The sequence below is a fragment of the Dermacentor variabilis genome, chromosome 8, assembly GCF_050947875.1.
Source record: "Dermacentor variabilis isolate Ectoservices chromosome 8, ASM5094787v1, whole genome shotgun sequence".
Classification (NCBI taxonomy): Eukaryota; Metazoa; Arthropoda; class Arachnida; order Ixodida; family Ixodidae; genus Dermacentor; species Dermacentor variabilis.
The window spans coordinates 75,484,671-75,503,899 of NC_134575.1; the positions used below are offsets into that span (position 1 = coordinate 75,484,671).

General features: G+C 45.7%; 1 protein-coding gene across 1 annotated transcript in view; it reads left to right on the forward strand.

Moving 5' to 3' along the window:
- The window catches only part of LOC142591443 (uncharacterized), a 62,323-nt gene that overhangs the window by 21,343 nt on the left and 21,751 nt on the right, over positions 1 to 19,229 (forward strand). The gene's annotated exons all lie outside the window — the stretch shown is intronic.

A 19,229-nucleotide genomic window follows, 5' to 3' on the forward strand; every position in this document is an offset into this window, starting at 1 on the left:
CGAGCGCGAATTTCCTGCCATATTCTCAGTAATTCAAAGGTTGAATTCGTACTTGTACTACCGGCAGTTTACGGTTGTCACGGGCCACCACTCATTCTGCTTGCTTGTGAACTTGCGTGATTCTTCTGGTTGACTTGTGCTCTTAGACTTCACCAGTATCACCTCAATGTCTTGTATAATGCCTTCAGCGCTCAACAGCTGAAGGACCAGAATTTGCAGTCGTGGTTTTTCGCCACGCGAAATTCGTGATTAGGCGCCGATCTTGTGTTTACGATGGCTTTCTGCAGCTGGTGTATCCTACTGCCAGTCGTTCCGGAGGTCCTCCGCTCTTTTGTCCTATATATAAGGTACGATGACCCAACCTCCGGCCACTTGGTATCAGTGCAGAATTCGAACCGAGCCACGCAACGCTTTTATCAGGCGGAAATGCATCAGACTAACGAAAAATAAGTTGCCAGCTGCGCAACGTGTCAGCGTCATAATGCCAGAAGAAAGCTCCGGCCGGTCAACTACCTGCTTGAGCAAGTTGGCGTTGATCTTCTCGGCCCTCTTCAGCGATCATTCGCCAGTAACCACTAGATAACCGTGTGTGTCGACTATCATACCCTTTACTGCGATACGGAAACCATCCCTCCGTAACTGCTACTGCGATTCCTCCTTTCTCGCTTCACTCCATTGTCTTCCCACATGGGCCGCCATGAGTGATAATCAGCGACCTTGGGGCCGAGTTCACCTCAAATGTTATGGATGAACTGCAAGGCACGTAGGCGTCAACCTTCCGACATTCGACCTCATACGAGCCTGAAAGAAATAGACTATTAGAGTGCACCAACCAAACGCTACCCGCCGCGGTTGCTCAGTGGCTATGGTGTTAGGCTGCTGAGCACGAGGTCGCGGGATCGAATCCCGGCCACGGCGGCCGCATCTCGATGGGGGCGAAATGCGAAAACACCCGTGTACTTAGATTTAGGTGCACGTTAAAGAACCCCAGGTGGTCGAAATTTCCGCAGTCCTCCACTACGGCGTGCCTCATAATCAGAAAGTGGTTTTGGCACGTAAAACCCCATACTTTAATAACCAAACGCTTGCCAACATACCTGAAATGTACGTCGCGTTGTATCATAGGCGTTTGGATGCGATTCTACCGTCAATATCGCATGCTATCAACACTGCGAGGCACGACATTACTTGTTGCGGCCCCTTCTTCCTTCTGTATGAGCGCCCGCCTCATTGTGCTCTACATAGCATCCTCCTTTGGTCGATTACTGACAATCATTCTATATCTGAGACACTGTCGCAGCGAAGAAACTTGTAGGCTTCCTTATCTACGTATGCTACCTTCGCAGGATAGACACAGGGAAGACACGACAGGTGTCACCACCCCGTTACCCATGCCACTGATGAATCGGTCTGGTTGTGGACTCCAATTCAGAAGCGCGGTTTGTTCACAAAGGTTTCGGGGCAAACTATGATGGCCCGGTTGTGATATTCAACCACTTGAGCAAGGTTAACGAAAACAACAGCGCGCATCACCGCCAACGGCGGAAGTTTTGACCGGACTCTCACCGAACGCGTGTCGCCAGGCTGAAACCATACACCCATCACGACGCCACTTTACTCGCCGAACTGGTATCGTCTGCACGAGGAGCAATGTAACGGCGCATTTGTACCGACGACGAAGAGGATAAGCAGCAGTGGTAGAGAAGAAAAACGGGAACATTGCATTTGGTCTGGCGGCCATGCCCCATGTAGTGCTTTAGCGCCGAGCTTTCTAAAGAAACGCCTGCCGCCTTCTAGCAATATTATTTCCAATTCGTCAGTCCGGGATCAATTCGTCATCGTCATAAATTGTTTTCATGCCTCCAGGCGCACGGGCGACCTTGGCGAGTGACTTCTAGAGCAAAGTTGGACGAAACCTTAATATGTGTCATATAGCCGATGTGACGAAAGTATAAGAAAACAACTACACCCGACTTCAGGACGCGATTTCAGATATGTGATCAGTCGGTAAATTGCTTGAATGCTATTCGCATGACCGTCGACAGTCAATACAAGGTGAACGCTGATGTAATTTTAGTACACACGTTTTAATTTCGCGACGTTTGCGACAAAATTGCTTCAGTTTTGCAGAGTTGTGTTGTGAACTCCGGCTGCGTGTATTTATCACTAGTTAGCGCAACCTCCTTCTTCTATATTCTCTCTAGTCTGTTAGTGTTTTGTTTTGTGTACGTATACTGAACAGCACTGACATATTCCAAGCATGATCTCCCCTAAATACCTTAAGCAAATATTGTATTATCAAGTGTTTCTAGCTGCAGGCGGCACCGTATGTACGTAAGCCTCTTGAAAACAGTTAAGGTGACGTTCTCTACGTGAAGATTTCATCAAAGCTGATGTGCATTGCTAATCCGATGTACTTATGGTATTCCACTGAAAGTAACACTGAATCATCTATCCTGTATTCATCGATGGACTTTTACTGGACGATGGATTTTTACTGGTTCATTGAAGCATTGCGCTCTTACTAGCAGTTCAAGATCGCAAAGGTGCTGCCAATACTTCAATCAATTTCAAGGAACCTGACTGTAAAAGTTACTGAATTGCAGTACATTAAGGATACTGTACAATTACTTTTCTACCCATCTCCGAAAACCACCTGCGACATGGAGCCAACTTATAATCTTTTGTGCCCTCCAACAAATTCGCAGGCGCCATTGCGAGCATCGGTTCTTGCTCATTCCTCACAGCAGCAAACGCAAGAGCACTTGTCACAACGCTGTGATATTGCAGAATTTGGTGTCCGAAGCATTTAGGAAAAAAAAACATGCTCTATCAATTGTTTCAGCATTTTCTTCTCCTACCATAGGTGTTGATGCTCGGTGCGGCGCCAGGCTGCGTCACAATTTTTCCGGAATAGCTGATCAAATGCGGTAATTCTGCCCGTCATATTTTTCATATTAAGTGGAAGCTTTAGCTCGGGTGCTCCTATCTAAATACATGTAAAAGCAGAATTCGTTTTTCTCAGCAACCACTGCACCAAATTTGACGAAATTTGTTGCATTTAAAAGAAAAACATAAAATCTAGTGACTGTTGGTTTCGGATTTTCAATTTAGGTCGTCAATTTTTTATTAAAATTTGGCAAAAATCGAAAATTTTTAGAAAACGAAACTATCAAGTTTACAACTCTGTAACTCAGCAACGAAAATTGATAATACAATTCCGTGAACTGCATCTAATAGTACATCTAAAGCGGAGAAAATTGATACGTTACACATGAATGTCAAAAAATATAGTAAAATGTAAATACAGGTTTTGAAGAACCCAATGTAAACAACGTAATAAATTCACGTAAGATATAAAATGACTTCTCGAATTTGTCCGCTTTCAATGATCTGATGGATCTCGTTTACAGAACCGCGATATCTGCTCTTGATGCAGAGTTATGAATTTGTAAACTTCGTGCTTCTATTTTTTTTCAAACTTTCGAATTTTTGAAAATCTTTTTAACGAAATTCAGGACTTAAATATAAATTCCGCGACCAACAGTCACTACAATTTCACTTGCCCTCTCAAATGCAACAAATTTCATTAAAATTGGTCGGGGGGTTATCTCAGAAAAACGGTTTTGCGTTTTTACATGTATTTGAATAGGCCGCGTCGGAGTTGGGCCCGAGCTAAAGCTTCCTCTTAACATAAAATATATTGTCAAACACTCTGTGCGGCTGGTGGGGTTGACGAGATATTGTCAACTGGTAGCCACAATAACCAAAGCGCAACCCTCGTTGCATTGTGACGATGGAAATCTAGTCATGTCGTGTATTGTGCATTATGGAGCATGCGTAGAGAGGGCTTGGCCAGTTAGCGCGACTTGCAGCTAAAGCGGAGGCTGTGGCGAGCCAGCGCAGCAAACGCACGGCCGCGAAACATGTGCAGCGTGAACGTTTGTTAAAGCTACTGATGCGCTTGAAGGTTTGCTTTGAAGCTTTTGTAGCGTGCATGTTATTCTTAAGCCTAAATATTGATATATCGTTTCGAAGTCCAACAGCACTTCTTCCTGGTAAGTAGCCGAGAATAAAAGAGGAGGCTACGGTTTTTTGTAATACCGGACATTCACTCGTATATAGTGTGTATTTTTCTCCACTGGCCGTTATTTATGCAGTAATAATTATAAAAAAAATCTTGCGGTGTAAGATGTGGCATCGTCCGTCGTAATTTTCTCATATGTTGTTGGCATTTCTATAGCGAAAGCAACTTGTGTAATCAGATTTCGTGTATCATGATAATTATGTTGTGCTTTCTGAACCAAGCAATATCGCCAGAGTATAACCTGGAATTTAAACGATGATTTACGTATGGATAGCCGATAGACTTGACCCGTTAGTCGGAATTTGACAACTGACAACTTTGACGTTATCTATGTGAATTGAGCGTTGGTTTTCTTGTGCAAAATTACTTCAAATAAAAAAAAACAATTTTGAACTAGATCTATTCGCCGTTTCTATTCCTCCATGTCACTAGGAGGTGTCAATACTGTCCCAGAAAGAAAGGGCATTGATATAAAACCAAACAGGACGAAGTTCGGCATCACCGTCTTTAGGGCGTAGGCGCTATATTTTACGTAAGCATCAGGTCGGGAAATGTAACTGTATCCTATTCTAGCCCTTTAGAGAATTCAGTTCACAGAAGGTACACAAGGTTGCTGAATCACAACAAGCATACGAAACATGGAGTTTTATTGTCAAGAAAGTTTACTTACGCCATGCGTCTTCAGGAGGAGATGCTCCACAGATTGCCAGAAAAATAAGCAGAACACACCGATATATCTTCATTTTCTGCTGCCACGAAAGCAATCGAATTCAAGATGTTTGAAGGAGGTCAGGAACAGTTTCTTGTTGGGCGAAAGCTAATTCTGGAAAGCACCCGTGTGGAAATTACTGCATTGTAAGCTTGTGTCGAAGCTAGCAAAATGACCGTAGCGCTGCTCGTCATTGAGTTGCCTAAGAAAAGTTTGCGCTGCCGTATCGACATGAATATCCGCTGTGAGAGTTGCGTTTTTTTATAACGACGACGCCATTTCTGGGGTGTCAATGCAGAACTTCGAAGTAGCACTGGGCGACAGGGCTTAAAACATAAAGTTGGAATGTAGTTTGCGACACTCTTCGACACTTTCTTTCAAAGGTGTTGAAAGAAGTGGGTTGACGCAGATGTCAGATGCATGCGCCATGAAAATATTTGGGTAAATGCTTACAGTCAGAAAAAATTCAAATCGCACACAACGTGTTGAATGGGGAAAGCGAAGCTGTCATGAGTCGGCAAGGGAAATTGATACAATACGACGAGAAAACCATTGCTGATTTCAGTGAAAAACGTGTGCTTTCGCCACCATAGAGAACGTTGCAGATAAAGTGGAAGATTATTGAGCAATAAAAGACCTTTGATCAATACATAATAATAATTTAGGTTCCCAGTTTAATTTCTGATACTGAAGTCCGTCTACTTACGGCTTCATTCATTACCTCTATGTTAAATTCACGTTCATTCTATAAAGCTACATGTTGCCTCATGCGCATCAGCCTGAATTAGACTGCTTATATGCTCACTCCATCTAGGTTGGCTTGTTTCTTCTTGACTAATCTTACTTTTTCTTTTTGCAAGTTGAGAGAAATTCAGGACCTCACTAACCTATGGTCCCTGCACTTTACCCTACATCCTAATTCTACATCCTGCACTATGCGGAGATCGGCAGAGAGTATGACATCCTTTTCATTTCTTGTTGCTCCATTCGATCTTTTTCAGGTGCACTTCCCGGTACTGAGCTTCCTGGGAAGGTATTCATAAATTGGAGCGTGTACCTCTCCTTCAGTTCTACCGACATCTCTCCTCTAGTGCTCCTAGAAATGATGCCTTAGTTGGCAATTGCTTGTTCCCAACGTTTGCATTCCGGTCTCCCATGACGACAGTATATCCAGTTTGCAACCTTCTCATCGCTAATTCAACAGCTATATAAAATTGTTCTCGTTCATCATTGGGACCGAAGCTTTGAGCGTAGGAGTGTATGTATATTACTTCGTTATATCACATAATTGCTTATAAGGCTGCTACCAACAATTCGGTCGAACGAAGAAACGCCACCTTAGTTTCTATACGGAAGTTGCGTGTGGATCAACCGTCAGCGTGGCCGAACAAGCTCAAAGAACCTGCATTTGCTATTAATAACAAATAGAAAACCAGCGTATGGTGTGACATTTCGTGGCGTCACCGGAGAGCTTCTTATTCTCCTTGGTATTTGTCCTGCGTGTGTTTGATTCTGAGGAGAAAGTTTTAAAACAGAATTTCTTGAACTACTGCGTTGCACTCATCACGTGATTCTTGAGATTCACTTGGTTCAAGATTGTAATGCTTCTGTGAACTGCGGCACAGGCAAACTTACTTTGAAAACCGCGCTTTTCTACATGCATGCTGACATATTCTTGTCAGAGAAAAAGTATTTTGTTGTTTCGAAGAATTTTCTAATAGCGACTTGGTCACTGTCACATGTCCCTATCGATCTGGCTGCTGTCAACCCTGTCGATTGTTTGACGCGCAAATCTAATCACTTAAGTCATGCTGCGCAAAGAAAGATGTACTTGTGCCACGCTCTCTCGTGACAGTAGGAAATGGCACCTCAAATTGGAGGGCTTTCAGTTGTTCTTGCGTCGCTGTCGTTCTCTTGCACGATATGAAGCTCCCTGAATTTGGCGAAATGACTTACAGCTTCATTACTGTTCTAAGCAAGGATGAGCAGTCTCTTACTAGCTATCCCCACCGAAGCACTCCCAAAGAGCAGGTACTACAGATTATCAAGAAGTTGCTGCCCTCACGTGAGCACCACGTCCTCGCACAAGCTTTCCTGGCACACCTTCCTGTGTCCGATTTTACACAAGGTGACAAGCAGGCTTCACTCCCGCGTTCCCGTGGTCGCTACAGAATCGACATCGGATATGCAAACCCCATTCGGCAAAAGCCTTACCGCTCGTCTTCAACAGAGAGGACAGCTATTGCTGAAAATATGACAGATCAGCTACGAAAAAGTGTTCTTCTCGAGTCCTCTAGTCCGTGGGCGGCACCAGTAAACTTAGTAAAAAGAAGGATGGATCGCAGCGTTTCGGTGTTGATTACAGGGAGCTAAACTCGGTCACCAAGAAGGATGTGTATCCGCTTCTTAGAATTGACGATGTTGTCGATTGTCTACAATCTGCTCCATACTTTCCATCACTAGGCTTGCGACCAGGGTATTGGTAGATGCCCATGTACCCAGACGATAAGGATAAAACAGTCTTTGTGTCGTTGGATGGTCTCTATGAATTTAACGTTATGCCGTTGGCCTTTTGAATGCGCCAGCGACATTCTAACAATTTATGGACACTATCCTTCGAAGACTTCAATAGGAAATTTGTTAGTGCTACGATGTGGGAATTTTTGCTCGTACATTGAGTGAGCACAAAAGACGTCTTATTCTTGCTCTGAATTGCGTCAAAAAAGGCTGCTTGAGACTGAATTCCAAGAAGTGTCGTTTCGATGAAACTGAGACGTTAGTGCTTGGGCATCTGGTTGATAGAAACTGCGTCAGGTCAGATCCACAGAAGATGGAGGCAGTGAGCCCTTTCGAAGCATCGAATTCTGCGCACGAGTTGAGAAATCTCTTGGGCCTGTGCTCATATTTTCGCCGCTTCGTGCCAAGGTTCGCCGACGTGGTGTATCGCCTAACAATTATTTTGCCAAAATACGCACCTTTCAATCGGACATGGGCTTGCGATGACGCGTTCTGCCAGGTAAAATGTTCACTAATTCCGGGACACATATTGCGTCACTGCGATGCATCTTCGCCTATGGATAAGCAAGCTGATGCTAGTGGCATCGGCATGGACGCTGTACTACTACAACGTCATCAAGGAGCTTAACACGATGTGGCTTATGCAAGTTATTGTTTGACTAAGGCGCCACGTAACAAAACTGTCACAAAACATGAATGCTAGGCAGCTGTTTTCGCTGTCCACAAAGTTCGTCTCTATACCTACGGACACCCGTTCACTATTGTTACCGACCACCACGCCTCGTGCTGCTTGGGCAGTCTCCGTGACCAGAATGGTGGACTACCGCGTTGGGCTCTTTGACTGCTGCAGTACGAATGTGTTATTTCTTAGGAAATCTGCACTTCGCTACGCAGAGGAAGACTGTCTCTCCCGCCTTCCTCTGATGACAGTGGAGTGTCACGAAGAAAACTTTGATAACTGTTTTGCTCTATTTCTCCTACTTTCAAGGACTCGGCGACTTTCAAGGAAGAGCAAGAAAATAATAATAATTTGAAACCACCATTTCTCCTACTTTCAACGACTCGGTGGCTTTCAGGGAAAAGCAAGAAAATTATAATAATTTGGAACCACTATTTGTACCTTCATCGTGTCCTGGAGCCACCGGTCGATTTTCTGCCCGTGACGGTCTGCTTTACAAGACATACGCTCTGTTCCTTTATCTGGCTGACTCGATTTGTTTCTTCCGTTGTACGTTGCGCTGTAGCACTTTTAGAATTACAAGAACAATTATTCGGCCAAAGGCGTGCGCTTCCTTCTAGAGCTGCCGCTGACTCTGCAAGCGCACATACTGAGAGTCCTGCACGACGATGCGACCTCTGGCCACCTAGTGTTCATGAGAACATTGAACCATCCACAAGAGCGTTTTATTGGCCAGAATGCGAGGCACAGCCAAGCACTACGTCGTCAGTTGCGAACAATGGTAACAATACAAGCATCCTAGACCGCTGCACCGGATCTTCTCCAAACTCTGCCACCGCCTCGCCTGCCATTTTACCAAGTGGGTATCGATCTCCCAGGCCCATTTCCACTATCACAGTCGATATGTGATCGTATGTGTCTACCACCTGGCCCGTTAGGCAGAAACGGTGACCATACCATCTTCGATAGCTCCATGCGATGCAACGTTTTTGCTTCGATTCGCAATTCTTCCGCATTGTCCCCCTGTATCATCATTAGGGATTGTAGTAGTCAGTTCGGTGCCGATGCCGTAAAGGAACGCCTTCATCTGTGCAGTCCACAGTTCTGCCATTCAACACCTTATCACCCTCAACCAAATGGGCTTGTGGAACGTACGAACAGAACATGCTGTTCATGTACGTGTCTTCCGATCACAAAGACTGCGATGACGGTCTCCCCTGCATCACTTACGCTTATAATGCTGCAAAGCATGACATGACTACCCGCCGTGGTTATCAGTGGCTATGGTGTACTGCGGCTGAGCACGAGGTCGCGTAATCGAATCCCTGCCACGGTGGCCACATTTCCATGGGGGCGAAATGCGAAAACGCCCGTGTGCTTAGATTTATGTGCACGTCAAAGAACTCCAGGTGGTCAAAATTTACGGAGTCATCCACTACTGCGTGCCTCGTAATCAGAGAGTGGTTTTGGTACCTAAAACCCCATAATTTATTTTTTTAAGATCAGACGACTGATTACGGTCCTTTTTACCACCTTTACGCACGTCCATCACTCAGTTGCATTCACATCATACTACCGTTCGACTTTCACAGCGAGTACTCTGTTGCCAAGACGCTGTGTCTTGTCGAAGAAGCTCGGCTCATTGCTCGTCTTCATACTATGGCATCGCAACACCGATTGAATGTGGGATATGACAGCCGACATGAGTCTGTATCGTGAGCTAAAGGAGGGTTTGTGGCGTTGTGGACGCCGCCACGTAAACATGGCGTATGCAAAAACATTTACCCTAGTACAAGGGCCCATAGGTCATTGTGGATCGCTTGAGCGACTGGACGTACGTGGTTGCACGCTTGACATAAGCTGGTCATCGGTCTAGCCGGACCCACTTGGTACATGTTGCTCGTGTTAAGCCGTTTCACCCTACATTTTACCAGTGACTTGTACTTGCTGAGCGTGCTTCGGAAAAGGGAGATTATTACGGTATCAGCCGGGTAAGGAGAAGAGGAAGAAGTTGCCAGCTGGCGCAGCCTAATGACGCCTTCTTTACCTGACCATCAACCTCGTCCTACAAACAAATACTGTTCAACTTTGGCCATTACAATATACACATGCATTTACCAGGAGAAACGAAGCCGAGAGGCCCAATTTTCATTCATCTTATTATATGAAGACAACAAAAAAGACACCAAGGTCAACATAGAGGCAATTACTTGCACTTAATAACTGAAATAAAGAAATTATAAATTAATGCAAATGAATGTGAATGAAAAACAACTTGTCGTAGATGGGATGCGAACCCACGTCTTAACATTAAGCGTGCCATGCTGTTAACCATTGGGCTTCTGCGGCACCGCCATGCAACCCGCCTTTTTGGGTATTTATGTTTTACTACTGCAACTAACCATGAGAGTGTTAGACGTAAGTACATCCGCAAGAGCATGGTACGAGTAATGCGAAGACGTGGCTTTGTATCCCTACTGCGGCCAGTTGTTTTCCATCCACTTTCATTGCGAATAATCTAATTTTTTCTTTATTTCAATTAGTGAGCACAACCACCTTCCTCAGTATACATATATATAGTAACAATAAAATTCATACAGCGCTAAACGAACGGGACCACAATGAGGAGGAGACAAACACGGCGCTGAACTTACAACTGATTTATCTGAAGTAAGAAGTCAACATTTATACATACAAAACTGGGCACTCATGCGCCCAGTCATACATCGATGATCAGATACAAGCACCGGACAGCCAACATTCGCACGCGCTGTACCTGCCTTGCAAACTACCCTTTATGCAGCAATGCCATTTCTTTCGCTGACAAGATTAAAGATGTTTTGCTAACGCAACTATTAGAATTTCTGATCATAGCAAATGCTTGAGCGACTTCTCTGGTAGTCTTGTCACTATGAAAAAATAACAAATATATATATATATATATATATATATATATATATATATATATATATATATATATATATATATATATATATATATATTTATATACGGATCACATGAATATATTTACGAAGTCAACTCGAATATGCCTCTTCCATCTGGGATTCCGGCACTGTTCTATTAACCTCTGCTCTCGAGCTTGTCCAAAATAACTGCGTCCGCTACATTCTAAGAAACTACAGTCGTACTGCCAGTACCACTTTAATGAAAGAGTCCCTACAGCTTGCATCACTCGCCTGTCGCCGCAAGTTTTCTCGCCTATGTCTCTTCCACAAGATATACTACAGTCTCGCCCTACACAACGACCTTATTCTTCCTCCATCATACATTTCCCCTCGTTTCGATCATGCAAAAAAGGTGGGAATAATATCGTGCTTAACGCAAGCTTGTTATCAATCATTTGTATCCCGCACCTCACAGGACTGGAACCACCTTCCGGCAGCAGTCACGTCCACTGTTCACTATTCCCAGTTTCATAATGTTTTAAACACAAGTGTATTGCAATGTAACTAACCAACTATGTGATTATACTTGCTATCGGTCAATTGTTCGAATTTAAGTTGCTTCCCGCAATTATCTCATCGTTTTAGCTAACATTGTATTAGAAGAAGAAAAACCTGTATAATGTCTCTTTTCCCGTATGTTCCACTCCCCTCTGTAATGCCTCTGGGCCTGAGGGTAATACTAATAAATAAATAAAGTGATCGGTGGGCCTATTGACGAGATCGCATGCAGTCGAGCCTTTGTTGTTGTTCTTGTAGCCTATCACATGCGTGACTCAAAAAAAAAGCGCGACTCTTCCTCCGGCGCAGACGAAGGTCATTGTGCAAGTTTCAAATTAAATTATGGGGTTTTACGTGCCGAAACCTCTTTCTTATTATGAGGCACGCCGAAGTGGAGGACTCCGAAAATTTTGACCTCCTTGGGTTCTTTAACGTGCACCTAAATCTAAGTATATGGGTGTTGTAGCATTTTGCCCCCATCGAAATGCGGCCGCCGTGGCAGGGATTCGATCCCGCGACCTCGTGCTTAGCAGCCCAGGACCATAGTCGCTGAGCAACCACGGCGCGTCGAGCAACTTAGGAATCCCATTATTGGTAGTTCTTGATTAGGGAACCATATTATGGCAGTGCTTCCGGCGGGCCACATGAACCACTTGAGCCTTCCGCGACCGGCGATTATTGGCGGTCAGTTTTGCAATGACGTAGTTGACGTCACTTATTCGGCTGAGTCTCACAAATGGATCACTGCAGGTGGAGACGAACTTGCGATATAAGCACTTCTTCCGTAGAGGTGTCCTAAGTAACACATGATCGCCAGTAGCGAAAGTAACATGCATATGCCGGGCTTCATAGCATGCCTTGGTTCACACATGCGAAGACAGTGTTCTTAAGTGGGCGAGCCGACGCGCTTCTGCGGCAGGACACAATGTGTGTGGAATGGATGTGTCTTCGTTCAGTGGTAATGGCAAAATTGTCTCCAAAAACGTTTGGAGACTGCGAGCGTACAACAGACAGAAAGCCGCATACCCGGCTACTTCGTGCTTGGCTATATTGCATGCGTACGTGACAAAAGACAGCATGGCGTCCGGATTCCTGTGATCAGCTGAGACGTACAGTGACAGCATGTTGGTAAGCGTACGATACGTATGTTCGCTGAGGCCATTTATTTGTAGGTGGTACGGCGTTGAATGGCGATAAGGCAACCACGAAGGTGCAGCAGTTCTTCAATAACGACTGCGCTGAATTGCTGTCCACGGTCACTTATAACAACAGGTGGAGCACCGTGACGCAGGATGACAGAATTACGCAGAAATCATGACACATCGGCGGCGGTAGCAGATGTGAGCGCCGCAGTCTCAGTATAGCGTGTCAAGTAGTCGATGCACACAATAATCCTGCGACGACCGGTAGAGCTCATGGGAAGCGGGCCGAGCAAATCACTACCAACTTTTTCAAATGGTAATGCAGGTGGTTTCACTGGTCGCAAAATCCTGCAGGAGGCGTCCCCGGCTTCTTATGGCATTGACAACCTGGACAACTTGCAATGTACTGTCTTGTGCTGTTCCATAGCTTCGGCCAACAAAAGCGCTGGCGTAATCGATGAAGTGTGCGAGCAAAGCCAAGGTGACCCGATGTGATGTCATCATGCATGGGGTGAAGAATGGCACTACGCCGGCATTCGGGAACGACTAAGAGGAACGAAGAGCCTTCGGCAAAGTAATTCTTTTTGTAAAGCCCGCCTTTGCACAGCGAGAAGGGCATTGTCTGACCTGGCGCGCGGGCAGCATCCAATAGGGGTATCAGTGTAGGATCACTACGTTGTTCACGTTTAAAGGTGCTGAGGTCAGGAAACTCGGTAATCCTGGCAAGATAGCCGTCGAAGCCATCATCGTTAGCGACGGGAGACGAGACAAACAGTCGGCATCCGTATGACACCGACCGCTCTTGTAACAGACAAAAAAGGTATATTCTTGAAGGCGTAACGCCCAACGTTCCATCCGTCCGGAAGGATGCCGCAGTCCAACAAGCCAGCTGTGAGAATGATTATTCTCACTATCTTGAAATGGTGACCTACAAATATGACCGAAACTTCTGCATGGCGAAGTCTGCCAGGCATTACGATTCGGATGCAGTGTAATTTAGCTCGGCTCTCGTCAGTGTTCGACTTGCATAACCAACGACGTGCTGGCGCCCACGAGGAAGTTGAACGAGGATGGCGCCAACGTCCAGACCGATAGCGTCAGTGTGTAGCTCATTCATGGCCTCGGGATCGAAATGGCGCAAGACAGGCCCAGAATTTAGTAGATAATTCAGCTGACAGAATTCGTCCGCGCACCTTGTAATCCATACATATGGATTGTCTTTGTGAAGGAGGCACATGAGTCGGTGGGCAAGTTGGGCGAAGGTTTTAATAAACCTACGGAAGTACGAAGACAGGACAAGAAAACCACGGAGGTCATTCGCTGTCTACGGTTAGCTAAAATCTTGCGCTGCATCGATCCTTTCAGGGTCGGGTCGAATGCCATCTTTGTCAACGAGAATACAGAGCACGAGAGTCTAGCTCTCACCGAAGTGACACTTCCTGGAGTTTAAATGCAGTCCAGCGTTTTGTATGCGGTCCAGTACGACGCCAACGCGCTGATTCTGCTCCTCAAGTGTTTTCCCAAAAATGATTACATCGTCGAGGTAGCACACGCAGACTTCGCATTTAAAACTGCGCAGCACTGTGCCCATAAACCTTTCAAATGTTGCTGGCGCATTGCATAAACCGAAAGGCATGACATTAAACTTGAAGAGACCGCCTGGATTCACGAAGGCAGTTTTCTCTTCTTCTGCCGGGTGCATCGGTATTTGCCAGTATCCTGATCGCAAGTCAACGGAGGAGTAGTAGGAGGCTGCATGAAGGCAATCGATAGCATCGCCGATTATACGTTATAGATTATAGGTTATACGTCCTTCTTTGTGGCTGCGTTAAGAGTTCGCAAATCGACACAGAATCTCCAAGAATTGTCGTTTTTCTTAACTAATATCGCTGGAGCTGCCCAGAGACTGCAGGACTCCTAGAGGACACCATTCCACAGCATTTCTTGAACTTACTCAGTGATTACTTTTCGTTCTGCGGGAGATACATGGTACGGCTACTAGCGTATAGACATCGCTTGGCTCGTGTTTATGCCGTGTTGCGTTCGCGAGTCAGGAAGCAAAATTGAATGCTCATCTTGCGCGAAATCGAATGCTGGCGCATAACGGACGAGCACCCTTAGCAATTCTTTCTGCTCTGAAGAGAATAGCAACTTGCTCGTAACGCGGAAGAATTCCATAGGGTAATCGCAATTTGCTGCCCTCGCGTCGGTAGAAGGGTCAACGGCGTCTATACTGACGGTCGCTTGTGAGACAAAGGTAGCCAACTCCAGTCCTACCGGCCGTAAAACTTGCTCTAAACACGCGTGTTCGCCGTCCACACGTGCGCACTAGCATCTACACATTCTATACCGGATCGAGGAGCCAGTACATGTTTCTTCAACATAGTATGGCAACACGGCTCAATTAAAACGTGACAGCGAGGTGGAAGGCAATGTGTGGAAGTCACCCGAATGAATTCCGCAGTCTGAGTCGGTAAAAGAGCATCATGAGACACAGAAAATACACTCTGCTTGCCCACTCCAGATACTGCTGGTGTGGGTGTTATCACGTGACTTCGAAGAGAAATTTCACCAGCCCCACTATCTAACATTGCACCACACTCACCAAGAGAGTCAATCCCAAGGATGATGTTGTGAACGTTGTGTTCCAAAACAACAAATTCAGTTAGAAAATCTTGTCTACTCACACTAACTATAGCAGTGCAAACTCCCATGGGCCGCAGCGGTTCGCCCCCAACTCCACGAAAAGTAGTCTCGTGGTCCCATGCGAACATCACTGTGTGTCCAAGACGATTCTTAGACAAACGATTCCTTACAAAAACTGTAGCTCGAATATCGACTAATGCATCAGTATAAAGCATCAACAAATACATACACTTTGTCTTTACGCATGGCGACAGGCGGAGGACTACTTGACCGTCCCGCGACCTCACTTCCACCGGTCGCACCAGCTCGTTTCCCAGATGGGATGGTGGTGAAAGTGAGTGGTGGCGAGGCGATGGTGAACGTCGATAGCTGATCGGAAGAGGAGTAAGGCTGCGGTTACAAGCTAAAGATTCACACCGGAATGCACGTTCACGCGGTTGTCGTCGAAAAGGAGCAGTGTCTGCCACGGCACGCTGTCTTGGCCTCCACATTGATAATCGGGTATGCCTGAAACTGGCTGCTGCCGTCGGCGACAATACCGGGCGGCGTCCACGAATACCGCAGTTATACCGCAGGTACAGCAGGTACCGCATTCCACGGATACCGCAGTTAAGCAAATAGGTGGCTCGTCCTACACAGGATAGTGATGAAATGGGGCCTGGGGCTGGCCATACCAGGGAGCAAGGCGTGGAGGTGGTGCGTTGTGACAATGTTGGAAGGTACACGAAGGATGCTGTAACTCCGCCGTGTCAACGTGGACACGTTCACCATGCAAAGGCCGAATTTGGCTCTGAGTTTGCAGTTGGCAAAGCACCGGCTGTTCAGGACAGTGTACGTCAAGCGTGCATTGGGGGTACTCCCGTCCTGTGTCTCTTCCTCCACCTTGTGCTTGAAAGTGCGCCAATTCTTCTTTAACGAGTTGACGTACTAGCAAGGCGATGTCGCTGGTGTAGGAGACGTCCACGCTTGCAACCGTGGTAACGTTGTTCAGTCTACCAAATTCGGCACTACACGATAGTGACGTCTTAGATAAGATGGAGCACGCAGATCTTCCATTGATATAAGGAAATCGTAGACATCTTCAGCGATGCCCTTCAAAAAATGTCCAACCTTATCTTGATCCGACATACCCGTGTTCACAACTCTGCACAGTTTCAATACTTCTTCATTGTAGGTTGTGCATGTTTCTCCGCGCAAGTGTGGTCTACGCGAAAGCGTCTGTGGAGCCTTCTTTCTTTTTGAAGGGGATTCTCCGAAGCAACTCCGAAGCAACGAACCTTTCCCTCGTTGTCATTGTGCTTTCGTTATTATCGACCCAGAGATGTGCGGTTCCAGTGAGAAAGAAAACGGCGTTACCAAGTCGCGCTGTTGCGTTGCACCCTTTGTGACCGCTTACGCTTTGAGTAAACTTCAGCCATTTGCCGACATCCTCCCCAGCTTTGTCGGAAAAGCTGCACGGTTCTTTCTGAGGGATCCAGCAGATGACTTGCCATGGGTCATCGTGCATGCTTGCGTCATGGCTGCCGCCAGCTGCTTCAGGTTCGTTCATGCCCGGGTCTTCAGGCGGTAGTCGGAGCAAGCGCTGGCTTCGTCGGAGGGTGTGTAGAAGAACGTTGTCCAGAGTGATTACCGAGCACCTCCACCAAAGTTGTTACGGATGAGATGGATCTATTTACAAAATGATCGAGGGGCGTAGAGACGAGATCGGAGGCAGTCGGCCTCTTTCTACACCACGCGCAGTTCTTAAGACAAGCATACATCACCATCAGCAACGGGTCATACGCCCGCAAGCAAGCCAAAATGCAATAGCTCATACCCCCGAAAGGCAAAGGCTATAAGCGCTCAGAAAAATGACGCAGACGGTGCGTACATTCATTGAAATCACCCAAACAATAACGACAAGCATACGTTTCAGTAAAGAACAAGCTTAAAACAAGCATCTGACCGGTCAATAAAGCATTGCATACTCCTCTATAAAGATTCAGCCAGGATGGTGAGTCAATATCTCTGTTTCAGAACAACGCAGGCTAGGCACTAGTACTTGCGTGAGCTTTACCCGTACACAATGTATGCACCAAATATTTGTTGCACCAGTTAGGAAGATCTTGGTTTCCATATAAAGGGCGCACATTTCCGACCATGTCATAGAAATTTGAGCACAATCCATGTGCCTACTCACCGAAGCTCACAAGATCGCCTCAGCGATCAGTTCACCTGCAATGGTTCTCTTTACTAGGTGCTCGCTCCGGAGTAAAAATGTCTCGAAGTGAAAATGTCTCCAGTCTTATAACGCAGGCTGACGCAGATGGGAAGAAAGTTCAATGTTATTTTAAGGACTGCAATGGAATTTATTGGGCGTTTTTTCTCATGTTATTTTTTGAAAGCTTTAAAATTCATCTTCGTTGACGCTCTGCGCGTTCACAGCTGGTACAGCGAACGACATACCTAACCGCAGGCTTTCAACTGATGCGTCTTCAGAACAGATGACGCAACCTGCCCAGAGCATTAACACGAGCGTCCGCACTCGCATGCTTTCATGGAATGTCATCATAGCACGGAGGACAAACAAAACATCTTGTACGCAGTGAAAGGAATCTAGTGGTATGAATACCATCGACCGCGACCAAAAGCCATAGGGGTAACCGAGCTCAGAAGCATTTTCGTGGATGTGTACCTTTCCTTGCGCACAAGGCCAGAGTTAGAAAAGCAATAGGGCAAAATCCAAAACGCAGTGATAGCAGTAAAAATAAGATTAAGATGCCAGTGCACTCTAAGGTTTTATAGTCAATTATTTTGTAGGAAATAAAGCGATGTACTTGGTCACGATTCATAGACGATCTATATAAATAAATTACGGCAGAAATAATTTGCCCATGACTGTCGACATCGTCGCGATCGACATTCAAGCAGTCTGTGGCACACTGAATTGCTGAAGGTACGTTTACATAGAATCTGTACTGGTAGTTTTCATGATTTTGTTGATCAGCTGTATGCGACATAGAGTGTCACCATATTCTCAAAAGTGCCTTGAGTTGGCTTGAAGATCTGATTTTTATAGAAGCAAAGGTCTTGGGAACATATCATCACAGCTCATCAGCCCAGAAACTGAACGAGCACTTCTGTAGCACATGTTAGCGTAAAATTTTACCCACAGATTTAACAATACGCTTACTTTTTCTCTACAGCATTTTAACTTTGCGCTTGAACCTTTATATATTTATCTAATCTTGCGCCAGGCGTAAAACGGACATCAGGCAGCAAACTTTGCGATAGAGTCATAAATTCTGCCGATACTGATCCGACTCTAATTTTATTCATCGTAATTATCGTACATTATAAAGTACAATAAATTCAGGAACTTTTGTGATGGAGAGAAAACTGTACCTCTAGTAAAGCATTGGCGCACCCACATCAAAATGTTATTCCTTATTTTTACGTAAAAATGGGTACAAGAAGTCCTAGTTCATTAAACTTTGTTCTCCCGTTGGTTTGAGTAGCTGTACTCGAGAAGGCCTCGCTGTAATTATGCCTAGAATGCGCAGAAGAAATGCAGGGAGGTTCACGAGTCTGGCAGGAATAAAAAGAACAGCTATCCATCCTGGCTCTTGACAGTAGTTTTCATGGCATATGAGCGGCACCAACGTCAACAGCGCAAAATGTCAGGGGCCCCTATAACGTAAAGGAATTCTAATCTGTTTCTGTTCCAATTACCTGATGTCATCTTTGTGTACCCGTAAACGCCATGATCAAGCGGTGACACACCGAGTTGTTCGAATCGCCCAACGAAACCCTTTTCTCCATGAGAGAAGGTCACTTTTGTGTGCTTCCAAAGCTAATGCGCCGCTTCTCGTTGTTTAGATTGCGGTAGCTGGTGAAATAGCACGATGGCGTGCAACGGAAGCTTAAAAATGCCGCTCTACTGGATCCGCAATGAAAAAAGAATTGGCAAAGCGATTTCTTTGGCATGCCGAAAGGGCTCATGAAC